This window comes from Symphalangus syndactylus, chromosome X (assembly GCF_028878055.3).
Source record: "Symphalangus syndactylus isolate Jambi chromosome X, NHGRI_mSymSyn1-v2.1_pri, whole genome shotgun sequence".
NCBI classification, from domain to species: Eukaryota; Metazoa; Chordata; class Mammalia; order Primates; family Hylobatidae; genus Symphalangus; species Symphalangus syndactylus.
In genome coordinates, this window is record NC_072447.2 from 41,200,714 (window position 1) to 41,220,347 (window position 19,634).

The window sequence follows — 19,634 nt, forward strand, 5'->3', positions numbered from 1 at the left end:
GCAGAAGTCTCCAGCTATAACAATAGATTTGTCTATTTCTCCCTTCCTTCTATTCTATCAGTTTTGCTTCACATATTTTCAAGCTATCTTGTTAAGTGCATACATATTTGGAATTGTTGTCTTGGAGAATTCACCACTTTATATATATCCTTTTGTAATGCGTCTTTTTATCCTAGATATTTTTTCTTGCTATTAATTTTTTCTGAATTAAAATAGCTACCACAGCTTTCTTTTGATTAGTTGGTATACCTTCCTTCATCCCTTTACTTTTAACCTATTTGACTCTTGCTATTGAAAGTGAGTATCTTGTAGACAACATAGATATTGTTTTTCTTTTAATCCACTCTGACAATGTGAGGCTTTTAATTGCTATATTTAGATGATTCACATTTAAATGATTATTGATACATTTGGGCTAATATCTACCATGCTTTCAGGTGTTTTCTGTTTATTCCACTTGTTCTTTGTTTCTTTTTCTCCTCTTTTTATGCCTTCTCTGGTTTTATGTGAGCATTTTATATTATTCCATTTTATTATCTCTCAGCATATAAATTATACCTGTTTTTAAAAAATTAGTACTTGTGCTAAAGTTTGCAATACATCTTTTAACAAATATGTCTGCCTTCAAATAATGCTATAACACTATATGCAAAGCAGGAAACTTATAACAGAATATTTTCAGTTTCTTTTGTCATGTCTTTTATGATATTAGTACCATTTGTTTTATTTAACCATACGCTATAATAATACATTGTTACTGCTACCACTTTAATTAAGCGAATTAAATGCTAGAAATAAAAAACTACACTGTAACAGAAATGAAGAATGCCTTTGATGGGCTCTTCAGTAAAGGAAAAAATGAGTAAACTTTAATTAAACTAACTAGTTTAATTAAAAAGAAAAATATTAACGATATGAAAATAAAGGCTAATAAAAATGTGAAAAACAATTTCATATTACCTTTATTTATTTCTTCTTCAGCCAATGCTCTTCTTTCCTTATGTAGGTCTCAGTTTCTGACCTATATAATTTTCCTTCTCTCCGAAGAACTTTTCACATTTCTTGCATGGCAGGTATGCTGAAAATGAATTTCATCAATTTTTAATTGTCTGAGAAAGTCTTTATTTCTTCTTTAATTTTAAAAATAATTCACTACAGAATTCTAGAATTTTTTTCTTTCAAAACTCAACATTTCACATTCTATTCTCTTCTTGCTAACATGGTTTCTGATGAGAAAACCACTATAATTCTTATTTTTATTGACTTATGGGTACATTTTTCCCCATAAACCTTATACCAGATTCATTCAAGATATTCTATTTGTCTTTGTTTTTCTGCAGTTGGAATGTAATATATCCAGATGTATTTTTTAGGGTTTTTTTTTTAAATACTTTTCGGTTTTTTGTATATTTATTTGTTTTATGATATTTATGCTGCTGGGTGTTCTCTGAGCTACCTGAATTTGTGGTTTGATATGTGTCATCAATTTTGAAACATTCCCAGTAACTATTCAGGTATTTCTTCTGCTGTGTTCTCTCTTTTTTCTACTTCTGGTGTTGCAGTTATGTGTATGCTACACCTTTTGAAGTTGTCCTACAGTTCTTAGCTATTCTATTCTGGTTTTGCCCTTCCCCCTGCCCCTGCCAATCTTTTTTCTCTTTGCATGTCAGTTTGGGAAGTTTCTATTTACATATCTTCAAGTTTACTGATTTTTTTTTCCCTTCGCCACATCCAGTCTACTGATGAGCCCACCAAAGGCATTCTTCCTGTCTGTTACAGTGTATTTTTTTTTTTATTTCTAGCATTTCCTTTTGTTTCTTCCTTAGGGTTTCCACGACTTTCTGCTTATACTACCCATCTGTTTTTATATGTCTACTTTATCCATTTTTGCTCTTATTAAATTATTCAGTTATTTTAAAATCTGTTTGATAATCACAACATCTGTGTCGTATGTGAGTCTGGTTCTATTAGTTGTCTCTTCAGATGTGTTTTAGCATGCCTTGAAATTTTTGTATTGAAAACCAGACATGGTGATAATAGGAACTGAGGTTAAACAGGACTCAGTGTGATGTTTTATATTAATCTGGCTAGGAGGTGGACTGGCTAGTTCGTTGTAGCCGTATGTGTCAGAGGCTTCAATATCCTCTAGTGTCCTTGTTTTTGCTTCCCCTCTTCACTTTAAACTTCAGTAAGTTCTACTTAGAAAGAGTCTGCATCTTGAAGCTCTTTCAGCTGCAATCCACTATTATTTTACTGAAGCCACATTGGTATGGTGGTAAGATGTGCAGAGGGGAAGTGTTTTATAAACTTATGATTAACTCAGAGTCTTTTAGTAGGCCCACGTTCCTGGCCTGTTACCTTCCTTAAATGAGTCAGGACGGCAAGAGGGTTTTGGAGCAAGAAAATGTCTTTCTCACAGCTGGGGTAAGGCTGATAAGGTATTTTTTCCCGTAGAGAAGTCCTTTGATATGGAGAATCAAGTAAGCTCTGGGTATATTTCACAATGATTACTCTTTCTCTCTTCCTGCCAAAGCCACAAAGGGATCTCTCTTGACTCCTCACCATGAGAACCTGGTAGGAACGGTTCCTAGAGGTAAAACCCACTAAAGTGTGGAGCCTTTTCTAAAACTGTGGCCCAGGGAAGATTTTCACTCTCATGCTAGTCCACAATCAGTGTTACTGGAATTACCATCTATGTGTTCCTATTAGTTTATGTCTCTAGTGGATTTTTCTCCAGATAAGCAGATTTTGACGTTACTCTAGATCCACCTGTGTCTCCAGATTCAAGGGGGGTAGTGTGCCCTGTGAACTAAGTTCTCTGATGCATCCAAAAAAAGTTATTGATTTTCAAGTTTGTTCAGCTTTTTCTTGTTGTAAAGATGGAAGTGGCAACTCCCACACTTTCTAGGTATGGGAGTATTTACGCTGCACCATGTTGGTGTAAGAAGCCATGGCAGAGCTTCCCACAGCAGTCAGGCCTGCTGACAATGAAAGCACTTTCTGATCATTTTAAAAAACTTATTTCGTCCATCCTAAGTTCCAATAATTTCTAGCTATAGTTTACTCTTCCATATCCTATTTCTTGGTATACTAGAAAATTATTCATGCACAAATCTGGACCAAACTTTTCAGTGTATCAGAAAACCAAGTTTATCATCAGATAGCTGCTAAAATTAGCCTTGCTGTCAAATGCCTAACATGATGGATTAGCACGAGGTATCCATGTCATACCAAATTGTCTCCTTTCTCTCTCTTCTGTCTAGACTGACATTTCGGTAGATCTGGGCTTCTGTTTCCTGAATAACAGGCTATTTTCCGTATGGCCCCAGAAACATGCCCTAAACACAAACTTGCTTAACTTCAACTCTCATAACAGGACTAGTCTTTCCAATATTCTCTTTTTGTGTCCCAAAAGCTTAGTCAGATTTAGCTCCAAAATAGATGGAACTTTTTCAAATATTGTTAGCCACCTGACTATGAGCACTGTAACTATTTATACATTTCTGAAACCAGGCTCTTACCAACACTCATCTCATTTAAAGGCTTACATTTCTATGACCAGCGCTTCAGCACTGTGGTATGAATTATTGTTACCTCTCATGGGTGCCACCAAGTTAGTTTTCTTTAACCCCAGACTCAATTTACTTTTCTTTGTTCAGAATCCATCAGTAAAGTTCAGTGAAGTGTGTTTTTTTGTTGTTGTTTTTGTTTTTTTGTTTTTTTGAGTCTCGCTGTCTTGCCCAGGCTGGAGTGCAGTGGCACAATCTCAGCTCACTGCAACCTCTGCCTCCCAGGTTCATGCCATTCTCCTGCCTCAGCCTCCCGAGTAGCTGGGACTACAGGCACCCGCCACCATGCCTGGCTAATTTTTTGTATTTTTTAGTGGAGACGGGGTTTCACCATGTTAGCCAGGATGGTCTCGATCTCCTGACCTCGTGATCCGCCCACCTCGGCCTCCCAAAGTGCTGGGATTATAGACGTGAGCCACCGCGCCTGGCCCATCAGTGAAGTCTTATCATGCATTGTAGGTAAGGCCATTAGGTTAAATTACTATTTGTATCTGTTTCAACAGAGTGGAAAAAAATCAGCGCACAGACACATGCACACACAAGCATATATGCCAGGTGTATATTTTTTATTGGAAACACAGTGCACTCAGTGTAGTCATTGAAACCATATCAGGCATTCACAAGATAATTATATTTTTATTTCATACATGTTAGAAAAAACAGAAGACTATTTACATATCTCCAAAATTCCTTGAGACTTTTTTATATGCCTAGATACCAAGACTGTGACTTCATAGTACAAGGAACTAAAAAAAAATAATAAATTGAATAGTCTCACTAAAATAAGAGACTATAAATCTTTCCCCCCACTTTCAAAGGTTTATAAAAGTTGAAATAAAGTCTTTCTGTACTCTGTAAGATTCATAGTAAACACAATTTAATAGGAGCTGACAAAATACAACTCAGCAGACCTATAAAGGGAAATCTCTCAGACATTGAAAAAAACAATTTTCCACTTATTTTAGAGGACTAAGTTGCTGAGAGCCTTCACAGATTATCATGTACCAATTCTTCTCTCTTTTCATTCCACTTTGTACAATATATTGGACAAATTTAGGATTGAATATAGCCATTTATAAAACTGACCATTTTAGCAATGGGATAAAGGGAGATAAAAGGTTTATATTACTCACCTGTCGTCAGTTAAGATCTCCGAAATCCCTTAAATCTTTTCTTAGTTTCAGAGGTAATGTTAAAGTTAATTGATGTTCAACAGAAAAATATTTCTGTCTGCTGAGGAAGGAACTCTGAGTTTTAAAACATCTTGATGCAGTTCTAGCAGAAGAAATTTTGATTTTGTGTTAGTGGAACTGGCTTCAGTGAAGATGAGCAGTGTTAATATTTCAGAAACTGGGACCATATGCAACACAGGTCAGTACTAGATAAAGGAGTCTCGATGAATGAATCTCAACTCTTTGGCAAGGGTCTTGTACTAAAAGAAGTAAATTAGCAGTAAGGTACTGATCTATAACAATATTGAAGCCTGAGGCCAGGAAATTTTGAAGGCCTTAGGATAGATAAGATAGGTATTATATAGCCCTGGGGTATAAAGCTGGGCTCTTTGACAGGAAAACTCACTGAAAACAGGTCTAGAACTAATGATTTGTTTAGGCAGAGCTTGCCTCTTCAGGTGATGGAAAATATCATGGGAGATGAAGACAGCAAAACAGCAAGACAGGACCAGATATACATTGGAAGAGGAGGTGGTTGGTGAGCCATGCATCTAAATGTATTTTCCAAATTGTAACACAGATTAATAGAGCTCAAGGACAGCAGTGGAATCACTGGGTAAAAGAGACAGAGAAATAAAGTGTATGAGGCTATAAAGTTAGCTGGGACTTTGTGGAGAGATAACTGGAGAAGACAGAACTGTAGGCAGAGTGCTAAAAATCTATGTATAAATTTCCTCTTGGGTCATTGGCCAGCTCCTAAGTTGAGCATATGCAGATTCTTTGAGGTCAAGCAGAGAACAGCATCAAGAGGCTAAATAGGTGGTCAGAGATTTTAGAGATCACACAATGCTGGGAAGTCACTGGAGTCTGGGCTCATTTAAAAGGGAAAAATTATCATGAATGTACAGATTTTCAGTTGACACACCAGAAGGCCATGAACTAGAGATGATGCCTTAATAGAGACAAAAAAAAAATAGACCCACTCTAACAAAGCTTAAAAATAAGTCTTGATAGAGGCAGGGCACAGTGGTTGACTCCTGTAATCCCCAGCACTTTGGGAGGCTGAGGTAAGAAAATGGCTTGAGACCAGGAGTTCAAGACCACCCTGGGCAACAAAGTGAGACACCTCCCTAAGCTCTACAAAAAATAAAAAATAATTTTTAAGAAACCTATCTATTCATAAGATTGTGGCAATCAACCAGTAAGATACAATATTCTTAAGAGGAAGATAATATAATTAAGAGTTCCTGGCCAGGCGTGGTGGCTCACGCTTGTAATCCCAGCACTTTGGGAGGCCGAGGCGGGCGGATCACGAGGTCAGGAGATCGAGACCACGGTGAAACCCCGTCTCTACTAAAAATACAAAAAATTAGCCGGGCGTGGTGGCGGGCGCCTGTAGTCCCAGCTACTTGGAGAGGCTGAGGCAGGAGAATGGCGTGAACCCGGGAGGCGGAGCTTGCAGTGAGCCGAGATTGCGCCACTGCACTCCAGCCTGGGCGACAGAGCGAGACTCCGTCTCAAAAAAAAAAAAAAAAAAAGACTTCCTTTGTTTTACGTATTTTTTGAATCTGTGTATAATGCTGTCTCAGTTGCAAGTACGATTAGGGTAGAATTTTCCCCCCACTTTTCCTGTTGGCATATATTCATGATCCCATAACATAAGCATGGACTGAATCACTTTTTTCAAATGATCATTGAAATATTGCTTGATGGTGACATCTAACACACACAGCTGGGAGGTAATACCCCATGGAATAATTCCTAAATCTTCTTACTTTGCTTACTTTTTTTCCTTTTTTACCAGTTGTATCAAATTATCTCTTGAAACAATTGTTGGTTCAGGCTAACATATCTGTTCCAGTCAGTACTTTGTGATTTTTCAGAACAAAATAATTTATATATCAGTCTGTAATCTGAAATTTTCTAAGGTTCAAATATAAGATGATTTCCTTGTCTAAGGATAGTTTTTGATATTGAAAAACTCTTCATATATATGGGTATGTACAGTGAATCTCAAATCCATCTCCTTTTCTCCTTCACTACCACTGTAAATTAAAATCATTTCTCACCTGGACAATGGCCCTCACTGTTTAATTGCATGCCCCATAGCTATTCTTGGCCCCCTGTACATTCTCCACATAAAGTTATTTTTTTAATATGCCAGTCTAATTTTCTTACTTCTTTACGTAAAGCCCATTAGTGCTATTTCTTTACTACCTTTGCAAGAGTTTCTAAAATCCTTGACGGTACCTGACATTTTATTTTAAAAGGATTCAACATACAATGATGCAGGAAAAAGCAGCTGAAAAAGTGCTAAAAGAATCAATTCCAGAGAGGAATCTAGCAGACAAAGAATTCAAAATAACCACAATTAATATGCTAAATATTTATCACCTAGAGTTGTGGTAAGGATGAAGTGAAATCATATATGCATAAAAGTCTAATACAGAAATGTTTTCTTTCCACTTCGACATTGTTAGAAAAACACTGCAAACTCTTAGTGACTACCGATTTCTTGATGTTCTGTAGAACGCCAATCACAAAAATAATTATTTCAAATTCATAAATTATGTGATGGTTAATTTTACGTGTCAATTTAACTAAATTAAGGAATACCTAGAAACCTGGTAAAGCATTATTTTGGGTGTGTCTGTGAGGGTGTTTCCAAATGAGATTGGCACGTGAGTCTGAGTAGACTACATGAGGAAGATTCACCCTCAATGTGGGCAGGCACCATTCAATCTGCTGGGAGCCAGGGGAGAACAAAAACAGAGAAAAGGCAAATATGTTGATCTATCTCTGAGGCTGGGATATGCTCTTCCTCCCCTGTTTTGAACAACAACTCCAGTCAGCCCGGGCTTTGGACTCCAGGACTTACACCAGTGACCCCCTGGGTTCCCAGGTCTTTGGCCTTGGACTGAGAATTACACCATCAGCTTCTCTTGTTCTGAGGCCTTTGGACTTGGACTGGGCCATGCTATTGGCATCCTAGGGTTTCCAGCTAGCAGACAACAGCCTATTGTAGCACTTCTCAGCCTCCGTAATTGTGTGAGTTAGTTCCCCTAATAAATATTTTCCCATATATCTCTATTTTATTTTATTTTATTTTATTTTTTATTATTTTTGAGACGGAGTCCCGCTCTGTCGCCCAGGCTGGAGTGCAATGGCGCAATCTCGGCTCACTGCAAGCTCCGCCTCCCGGGTTCACGCCATTCTCCTGCCTCAGCCTCTCCAAGTAGCTGGGACTACAGGCGCCCGCCACCATGCCCGGCTAATTTTTTTTGTATTTTTAGTAGAGACGGGGTTTCACCGTGGTCTCGATCTCCTGACTTCGTGATCCGCCCACCTCGGCCTCCCAAAGTGCTGGGATTACAAGCGTGAGCCACCGCGCCCGGCCATCTCTGTCTATACCTATATCTCCTGTTGGTTCTGTCTCTCTCAAGAACCTGAACACCGATTAGAATGTGACTAAGGCAATGACAGTTTTATTTTACATGAGTTCTACTCCAAGTGTGTCCTCCTAAGAGGACAGCCTTGGTTGCTGTAATTGAATTTCTGTCTTAATTAGCAGTATAATAAGCTATTTAGACTATGTTCTACCAAAGAGACCTAATTTAAATCATAATAGATTATTTTTCACTTAGCCTTGAGACAGTGACCTTTTGTGAACATTTGGTCATTTCTGTATATAATTTGCTGTTATCCACCAGTTATTGATTATACTAGCTGTTGAGGGAACATAAATATTAGACTACTGCATTATAAGGCCATAAATTGAAAAATTCTTATGAATTGTAAACCATATAACAGTTCAAACTGGGAAAATGGAATATTACAAGTGGCAAAATTTAGTAAGAATAAAAGAGAACACATGTGCTACAATTTTACAAAGAAAATGTTATATATATGAAATTGCAGTAAATTATCATCATGATGAAAAAGCACTTATATGCACACCTGCACCTGAATCTCTTTAGAAAGTGAACAAAGCAAATTATATGACATTCTGCTTTTAGTATAAAAATATGTTTTATGAGCAATTTGTTTAAATATACACTTAGTATACTGAGAAAATATATGTTCACAATATTCTGGTTTTTAGTGTAGCATATAATCAGTGATAGAGGCAGGAGGCAGAGAAACTCTAGGCAGACAGGAGTGGGTCCCTGGAAAAACCCCACCTTCGAGCTGAAAAGCCTGAAACTCCTGGCCCAAAGTGAGAACTTCCATTCTTGTGTGCCTGCTCTCTCCCAATTAGTTCTTTCTAGATAATGTCTTTTTACCAATCAAATGTTGCCTTTTGCAAAACTACCTACAACCCACCCCACCCTGCATCCTGTGCCTATAAAGACCCCAGACTCAGCCAGTAGAGAGGAGAAGTGGCTGGATGTAAGGGAAAGGCTACTTGAGTTCCAAGATGGCAACTGGACGTTGAAGAGAGGCAACTTGACCTCAGGGGAGAGTGACCTGCTCTTCCCATCCCATTTCCAGCTCCCCTCTCTGCTGAGAGCCATTTTCATTGCTCAGTAAAATTCTCCACATTCACCATGCTTCAATTCATCTGTGTGAGCTCATTCATCTTGGGCACCAGACAAGAATTTGGAACCTACCAAGTGTGGGTATCCAAAAAGGCTGTCACACTGGCCCTCTGCCCTTGCTGGTGGAGGGCAGTCACCCCATGTGATGAAGCAAAGGGCCCACTGAGCTGATAACACACAGAGAGCAGAGCTAAGAGCATTGTAACACACCCTCTAGGGCTTTGGGGCTACAGACACCCCTACCTGCATGATGCCACAGGGCCTGCATGGAGTTTGCTCTTGCTGGCACTCATGTGGCTGGCTGATTCCTGCACTTGCTTGCCTACGTGCTCCTTCCCATGAGGGGTGAAGTGCAGCAGACCTGAGTGACCAGAGTTTGCTCCTGCCCGCCCTGAAGTAGCTGGTTGGTTCCAGCACTCGTTTGCTCGCACGCTCCCTCCCAGGAGGGGTTGAGTGGGTGGGCTGAGTAAATGGGGCACCTCTGTTGGGAGTCCTGCAAAGGGGTCCAGAAAATATCCTGCATCATCAGCACACAAAATTATTTACTTTTGAAGCCTTAGTAATAAAACTGTAGGTAATAGAAGCTTGAACATCAATATAAAAATAATAATTTAATGTTGTATTATTTGAAATGAAATAAACGCTTGTGCAAACTGCGGAAATAATCATTCTCAAAAACCTTTCCCTGGGCTATATCTCAGTATCATTTAAGGGACAGAGGAAAAATACCACTCGATAACACTTTCCCCTGACTAATGCCGTTCCATAAAAACATTTCATATTTAATCAATAGTCTTTAATTTCTATGCAATATATTTACTAAATTATTCATTTATTCACTCATTTATCTATAAATTTATTCATGTCCCAATTACTCAGTGAACATCTATCTACCGTAGTAAGTGAGAATAAAGCAGAAAGCAAGATATTCAAAGTTACTATAGTCTTGGAATTGTATTTTAGCAGGGAACCAGAAACTAAGTCATGAAATAGAGAAGGTAATTTCAGATACTAAAATTACACTGAAGTAAAAAAAAAATGCAGGCTTCTTATAAAAGTGATGATGGAACTGCTTTGGGGTTTTGGAAACAGCATAGGCCTGAAGCCAATATTACTTAAAGATTTTGGAAAACAGTGTTCCAGGCAGAGAGAGAACTGCAAGTGAAAAGGTATACAAAGGAACTTGCTTTATTATTTGTTCAAGAAAGACAAAAGAGCTCCATGTGGATGTGATTCCCTGTGGTCTGGACCAATAGAAAATGAACATGCAAGATATATTTCACTATCTTCAAACTCAATATCCAACAGCAGGTAGTGAGAGGAAAGGACAAAAAATCTTACATTGGGAAAATGGAAGAGTGAGAAATATACAAAGTTACTGGTTGAAACCAACCCAGTGGTTCCATAAACAGTTCTTTTGGATAAAGAAAGAAATGGACCCTTCTGGTCTTAAAGCTCGAAACTTATATTTGTTTTATCTGAGTTCCTTCCTCAGGAAAAGACTCCCAAGCCTTTCAAAAAGTATCAACGAACTGAAACTCACCACATCATCACATACAGACAATGAGATGCCAGATCCCTCATTTTGTTTTTTCTTTCTTTCTGTTTCTTTCTTTCTTTCTTTCTTTTCTTTTTTCTTTCTTTCTTTCTTCTTTCTCTTTCTTTCCTTCCTTCCTTCCTTCCTTCCTTTCCTCCCTCTCTCCCTCCCTCCCTCCTTCCTTCCTTCCTTTTTTCTTTCTTTAGTCTTGCTCTGTCACCCAGGCTGGTGTGCAGTGGCGCAATCTTGGCTCACTGGAAGCTCCGCCTCCCAGGTTCATGCCATTCTCCTGCCCTCAGCCTCCCAAGTAGCTGGGACTACAGGCACCTGCCACCATGCCTGGCTAATTTTTTTGTATTTTTAGTAGAGACGGGGTTTCACCATGTTAGCCATGATGGTCTCGATCTGACCTCGTGATCTGCCTGCCTTGGCCTCCCAAAGTGCTGGGATTACAGGTGTGAGGCACCGCACCTGGCCCCTCATTTTGTTTTCTTACCCCTTCTGAGCTCCTGTTTTCCAACACGTTGTTACATTTCTTCCCTGCTATATAAACTGCTAATTTTAGTCAATAAGGGAGATGAATTTGAGACTGATCTCCCATCTCATTGACTGCAACACCCGATTAAAGCCTTCTTCCTTGGCAATACTCGTCATCTCAGTTATTGGTTTTCTGTATGGCAAGTAGTAGGACCTAAACTGAACCACTGGTATTTCCATAACATGGTGCATACCAAGATGACAACATATGAGACATGTATTATAAAAAATCCCTGACATGGGAAAGTCTGATTAGATTCTGAGTCTGATTTCTATAAGGAAATATTTACTTTTAGCTTTCATGGCCATATGTTCAATGGGCTTTGAAAAGTTTACCCTCCTGGAGTGATGCAGTTTTGCAGGCCACTTCAATATATGACAAGTGTGACTGGGCATGATGGCTCACACTTGTAATCTCAACAGTTTGGGAGGCCAAGGTGGGAGGATCACTTGAGGCCAGGAGTTTGAGACCAGCCTGGGTAACATAGCAAGACTCTGCTACAAAAAATTGAAAATTAGCCAGGCATGGTGGCATGCATGTGCAATCCCAGCTACTCAGGAGGATGAGGCAAGAAGACTGCTTGAGCCCAGAAGTTCAAGGTTACAGTGATCTATGATTGTACCACTGCACTCGAGACTGGGCAACAGTGAGACTTTGTCTACAAGTTTATAGTGTAGTGTAAAGTTTGGTGTATTTGTCAATTATATTTCCCAGAAATTTAATAGAATTCTAATTTGCCTCATATTTAAAAAAACAAAGTTTTTTCATTTCTGTACTGTGTATATTTCATTCTCTTTCTGCTTGAAAACTGATTCTTGAATAGGCTAATGTCTTATTTTCTAATACTGTGTTGAGAACAGCAAACAATAGAAAACACACTAATGCTCTGGCTATTTCCAACAAAACCCATTCTAGACTGTGTAGACAAGTGTTCTAAATTAACTTATACAAGTTGCAAATTTTATATCTGGATTTTTTTAATGAGGCATATTTAAAGTTATGTATAGGGCTTAAGTGATTAGATGATCTGAAATATTTAATCATTCTACATCTGAGGTTCTTGGAAAGAAGCTCTACATGACTCTAAAGATAAACTTGAAACTCCTGAGATTGGGGAGGAGAAGAGCTTCCTTCCTTTAGTAGATTTGTGAATAAAAGAAATTTCAATATTAAATAGGAGAAACCATATGCATAACTAAAAGAATTTTCTCAGGATCACATGTGCCTCTTTTTGTCTTCCAGCAAAAGAAAAAGTGTTTGACCCACTATTTCTTTTTTTGAGAGCTGAAAATCTTCAGTAAAGCACAAAGATCAATTCTAGAAAGAGTAAAGTCCAAATGAATAATACAATACAGAACAGAAGCAGGTGTATGTAAAAATAAAATGCGATTTCATAACTGAATGAAAACCGTATACTTTAGCATCATGATGACAACTCTATTTTGTAGCCATAATTGTTGGTCCTGTAAGAGCAGAGGCAATCTTCATTCAGCATGTTCTTGTTAGTGTGCATGTATATGTGTGCATGTGTGAGGAGGAGAGAGGTTATCAGAACTAAATTATACTTTTTTATATATTAATTACAAATGCACATATATCCTTGATATATTTACTGTATATTCATATTTATATGCTTATATTACATAATATTACATATATATATTTAAGTGTTATTACCTAGGAATAAAATTTTGATTCTGTTTCCATAGAAGACTATATCAAATCTGTAAAATGTGAGGAAAAATTGGATTACTTGGAATTGATAAAAATTTGTGTTCTTTAGTTAAAAATCTTAGCTCTCATTTTCTCCTATGAACATTGTTTATTTAATGAAAGATTTGCCAAAAAATAATTATGTTAATATACAGAAGTCCCAAGTAGGTTTCTGTGGAAAAAGGGATAATTATATAATTAAAATGAGTAATAGTTCAGGGCTTTTTATATTTTCTATTTGATGAATAAAATTAAATTGTTCAGTCCCAAGCATAATGTTATTTTTATTGCTTAAAACAAAATGTCTAAAACCCATGCATTTCTACTTATACATACTGATTTTTTAAACCAGTCATTTATTTGGTTATACACACACACATAAAATATATACATATACATATGCAGACATATATCTGTAAATATATTCAAGGCAAATTTTATTCTTAAAAAAATGGTTTGGCTTGGCATGTTGGCTCAGGCCTGTAATCCCAGCACTTTGAGAGGCCGAGGCGGGTGGATCACGAGGTCAGGAGATCGAGACCATCCTGGCTAACAAAGTGAAACACCGTCTCTACAAAAAATACAAAAACTTAGCGAGGCATGGTGGTGGCAGGCACCTGTAGTCCCAGCTACATGGTAGGCTGAGGCGGGAGAATGGTGTGAACCCGGGAGGCAGAGCTTGCAGTGAGCCAAGATCAAGCCACTGCATTCTGGCCTGGGCGATAGAGCGAGACTCTGTCTCTAAATAAATAAATAAATAAATAAATAAAGGTTTAATCCATCTTCAAATTCTTCTAGTTTACATGGCCAAGGCATTGATAAAACTTCAGGACCACAACTCTCTTCTTTTTCCTATAGGCTTTTGTTTGTGGTTTTTTACAATTAAAATTATATTAGGCTTTACAATCATATTTTCATCAGATTAGAATTAAAAGCAAAGAGCTATTACTTGTAGATGTTCTATTTATTTAACAGAAGCATCTAATGGAGGCCTTTCATTGTTTTGTTTTGCTCATATTTGTTTTTATTTATTTATTTATTTTTTAATTATTATTATACTTTAAGTTTTAGGGTACATGTGCACAATGTGCAGGTTTGTTACATATGTATCCATGAGCCATGTTGGTGTGCTGCACCCATTGTTAGCTGTGCTGCAGCTAACAATCTGAAAAGGTAGCCAACTTTGAGGAATGAAGATAAGAGAGTTTAAAAATAACCTGGATCTTGAGTGACATCACTGAGCTATTTAAATGTGTAACTCTGAAACTCTTCCTTATCTCTGAGCTTTGTGTTATTTAGATAATGCAGTTCTTTATCTTTTAATCCAGGGTGAGGTAGAGATTCTGCCACTTGTGGATGAAAGCATACTACCTGATAGACTGGGAGATGAAATGTCTTGTCTCATTGGCTTCCATGAGTGGAGGCAGATATTTGCCTCTCAAGACTTACATTATTAGCCAAGGTACATATATATATAAGCAGCTCAGAACTTAAGCCCCTGTTTTATAGATGCTCTAATTTTTTCTGGGCATATTGAATCTCTCAGAGCAAAACAAGAGAGCTGGGCAGTCTGTTTTATTAGTTTTATTCATACAAAACATGAGTAAGAGCCTCTTTGTGGCTCTTGGTTCAAAATTACTCATAATTAGTTCATATCAAATAATATTAGTCATAGGCAAGGGGATAATTTGAGACTGGATTTTTCAGAAAAAGAAATTTACTTAAAAATTAATATGATGAATTCATCTTAGTTAAATTATCAATTTTAATTAAGTAGTACTCAGCAAACAGTATTGTCAAGGCTTTGCTAGCATTAGTCATCCAGAAAACCATAGAGGTTTTTCCATTTAAAAAAAGCATGTGCAGAAGATATATTTCTTCAATAGACTCACTTGACATATTTAAGTGAAACACTTATTTGGTGAGTGTGTAAGGATAGGAGGAAAAAAATGAGTATAAAATTTTATAAAATTATATAAAATTGCTTTGGAAAATGAAATACATTTTTGGCCACATAAAGTTTGCAAATTTCTAATAATTAAGTGTCAAAATACATTAAAATTGGCAGCATATATCTAGTTTTATGAATCTAGAATGTTTAAGATTTTTAAGACTTATATATACAATATATATAATAATATATATAATTTTAAAATAAAATTTACAAAAGCTTTGATACTTTGCCTAAAAGCTTACTACATAATAAAAAAAAGGATGTAATAATAAGCAGTCTCTAATTTAGAGAAATTTTCTATGAACTACTCATTGAGTATTATCAGTGATTAAGGAGATACAAACACTATGTAGGGATATTTATATATTTTTTCAGTCAAATGTGAGGAAATATTGCAAATTAGCCTGAGAATTTAGCACTCATGCCAGATATGTGACTCAAACAAAGGCAAAATACCTTGAAGAAAACAATCTGTTTTTTAAAAAAAATACAAAAATTAGCTGGACTTGGCGGTGCATGCCTGTAATCCCAGCTACTCAGGTGGCCGAGGCAGGAGAATTGCTTGAACCCAGGAAGCAGTGAGCAAAGATCGCACCACCGTGCTCCAGCCTGGGCAACAGAGTGAGACTCCGCCTCTTAAAAAAGAAAAAAAAATCGGTTTTATAACTATTGATGGCAGAAAGAAACTGGGATTGGATGAGTATTGAAAGAGACCCTTGTGTGAAACTGAGCACAAATTTAAATGGGAAATTAAAAGAGGATATTGGTTAGGACCGTTAAGAAATTTATTTTAAAAGACTATTCTAATGAGAGAGAATAGGGATATCTCTTTGTAAATCAGAAATATAGCATTGAAATTAGCACTGTGAGGTTTCAGGTTTCAAAGAAATTTTAATAGGCTTTACTATATTCAGGCCTAAGAATCATTTCACAAATTAAACCTTAGGAAAATAAAAACCATAAACAAAGTGAAAACAATAAAAACAAAAAGTGATATGAGTGCTACAATAATGCATATAAATACTAAAAATGTTCAAATAATTTAAAATAAAGATTAGCTATATTAATAATAGTTGTATTAATAGTGTCAACTTAAAATTTTTGGTAAGAATTCACACAATTTAGTGGAAACTCATACTGTGAATGCAAAATTAGCCCAACTTTCCTTTAACCTTTTTTACCTTTATTTCTGTAATTGTTACTCTTTGTCTCCCTTTTTTTCTTTATCTGAGTTCATAAAAACTCATTTCTACCAAAGAGAAACTATTGGATCCAGTTTAATTTATTAGATGTATCTAAGTCCAAAATAGGAACATATTGGCCATTGAGACTGGAGAAGCTTAGTCCATAAGCCAGGATTATCATAATAAGTGTTGGAACCATCTTTCCTTCCATTCATTGCATCAGTAGACACCACTTGAAATTTCTATGCAGCTAGAGGGATAACCAAGATAATGTCTTATCATCTTCCCTTTTTTAATCAAATTTCCATATTTATGCCCACTATCCCCTTCTTCCAGAGGACATTCTTTTTTTCTCTAGCCATAATATTAGCATTAAGACACGGAAACATATTTAAACATGCCAAAACAGCATGACCCTTTTTATACTTTAAGCTTCTGTTCTGAACACTTCTCAACGTAATTTTATAAGTTAATCTGATCCATTACACTTGAAGTATCAGGCTGATTGCTATGGCTAGTACTGGCCTCAGTAAGAGGCTTTACAAATTTTCAGATGTGAGTACAAGCGCCCATGAGCCCTTATTTCAGCCACCCAAAGCAAGTGGGTCTCAGAGAGTTGCTTATAATTGCAGATCTCCCTTCTCATAGCTAATTTAGAAACCAAAAGTTTTCAGGCAGCTCTCACTGCTTTTTATCAACTTTACTCTCCATTTTCTTTTTTTGTTTGTTTGTTTTTTGAAATGATGAACATTTTGGTTCTTTCCACATTTTTACTGTTGTAAATAAAGTGGCCATTAACGTATTTTTTTAGCAGTCTTTGTATGAATATAAGCTTCATTTCTTTGAAGTAAATAGAAGGGCTAGAAGTAGAAGGTCTGGATCATATGGTGGTGTGTGTTTAACTTTTTTTTTTTTTTTTGAGACGGAGTCTCGCTCTGTCACTTAAGCTGGAGTACAGAGTGGCAGGATCTCGGCTCACTGCAACCTCTGCCTCCCGGGTACAAACGATTCTCCTGCCTCAGCCTCCAGAGTAGCTGGGACTACCAGCACGTGCCACCACGCCCGACTAATATTTTGTATTTTTAGTAGAGACGAGGTTTCACCATGTTAGCCAGGATGGTCTCCATCTCCTGACCTCGTGATCTGCCCCCTTCAGACTCCAAAAGTGCTGGGATTACAGGCGTGAGCCACTGTGCCTGGCCTACTCTCCATTTTCTTCCTAGTGCTTCAAAATGTGGAGTTCACACTCCTGTAAGTTCGGAAAATTTAAATCACACTCAGAATTTTACCCACATATGTGTAGAAACTTGAAATATTTGAAATCCTTAATCTTTCAAAGAAAATTATATTATCATAAAAACACTAAAAGCCATCAAACAAAAACCTTGTCTAGCAAATCAATTTAACAAAGTTGTCAGCTCCATTGAGGGCAGGCATCACGTGTGCTTCAAGACTGCTGTTTATATCTCTGAGTATAAAGAGTGCCTGGTGCAAAGGTGACAATAAATAGTTGTTTAATGAATGGCAAGGAAATAAACTTCAGTGTTTACTATTAACTTGGCACTTGATTTCTGACTCAATCTGATCTGTGTTAGTATAAGCCTATCTCTCCTTCTTAATTGTTAGCTATGATTAGCAGAAGCTGTATTTTCTGTTATATTATTGTATTTAACAATTCTTACATTAATTTAACTTGTGTCTTTTCATCAAGTGATTTTTGTAATTTTTTTGTTTGTTTGTTTTGAGACAGAGTCTCGCTTTGTCACCATGCTGGGGTGCAGTGGCACAGTCTTGGCTCACTGCAACCTCTGCCTCCCGGGTTCAAGCAATTCTCCTGCTTCAGCCTCCCAGGTAGCTGGGACTACAGGCACGTGCCACCACTCCCAGCTAATTTTTGTATTTTTAGTAGAGGCGGGGTTTCACCATGTTGGCCAAGATGGTCTTGATCTCTTGACCTCGTGATCTGCTGGCCTCGGCCCCCCAAAGCATTGGGATTACAGGCGTGAGCCACCGCACCTGGCCCAGATTTTTGTAATGTTGTACACATTAGTAGATACTAAAAAAACACTTGTTGACAAAACTGAATGAAGGTTTGATGTCTCTTACTGGCTGAAAGTTGTTAGACTGCGTGAGCTTATTCTTAGTAAGTTTTGTTTGTCTGTTTTTTTTAAATTCCTTGTTCCAAATCCATAGGAAATGATCGATAAAGATCGACTTTTTATTAAAAGCAATCTAAAGTTATTTAACACACTTTACTTTTAGAAACATTTCTTAGTTTTACCTAAACTAACACAGATAAGTAGTTTGCTTTCTAACAATATTTCCTGATTTTAAAAAGATTTTCTGATTCTACACATTAAGACAATTAAACACACTTGTAATTTAACACACCAATTGCAATTTTTTTTCTCGCTTCCTATTAACGTTATGAAAACTGTTTCCTTCCCAGCCTTAAAAGTCAACAGGACATATTTCATCTTGAAAGTGAATGAGAACCAACATGATATATATCTTTCATATCCTTTACCTTAAAGGTTTTAACCAAATATGCCATCAAACTAGGCAATGGAGTTTGAAATAAATTTTATGCCAAAAATAAACACAACTATATCAAATAGAGAAAAAGTACTACAAGAGCTCATATACGATATATATAAAACAGTAAGCAGTATATGGTATAACTATCATATCAAAGAGAACAAAAAATATACAAATAAATAGTCAAAATCATAGTTCAATTTCAAGTGTATCAAATAAATTAGGGTGATAGGAATGTCACACATAAATATGTACACATGACGATGATTTTTAAACTATAGCCACATACATGATACACTGAAAAGGGACAACAATATTATACATTTTGATTGGGGGACAATGGAATTCTCAATGTTTTGCTCTCAAAGCATTGTGAGTTATTACACAATACAAAATTCGATTTTTTTTAAAAAAATTGTTATTAAAGGTGCAAGTAACACTTCTTAGTTTTTGCAGTTTCAGATCATATGGTTTTGCAGGTTCAGATCATATGTTTTAAAAAAATAGTTTGTTATAGCAAAGTATTTTTAAATTGGTTACATGTAATTCACTATAACCTTCCTACAGTAGTATGTTCTGTCTCTCATATCTATTTATCTATATACTACATACATAAAAATTGTATATATATGATTATATATAATTTCTTACTTGGAATATATTTATATGCAATTTTATTTTTAAACTTATTCTTTTCTCAATTTTGTAGATTTTTATATAGTAAAGTTATGCCAGATTTGATAAAATTTTAAATGAAAACAAATTTTCACAAAACATAAATTTTTATCCCTTCTCATTGTCTACTTAATATTTTTATTTACTAAATCAATATCCTTGTCCATATACGGGAGAATTACGCCTTTTCTTTTAAGAAGCAGATTATTTGCAATA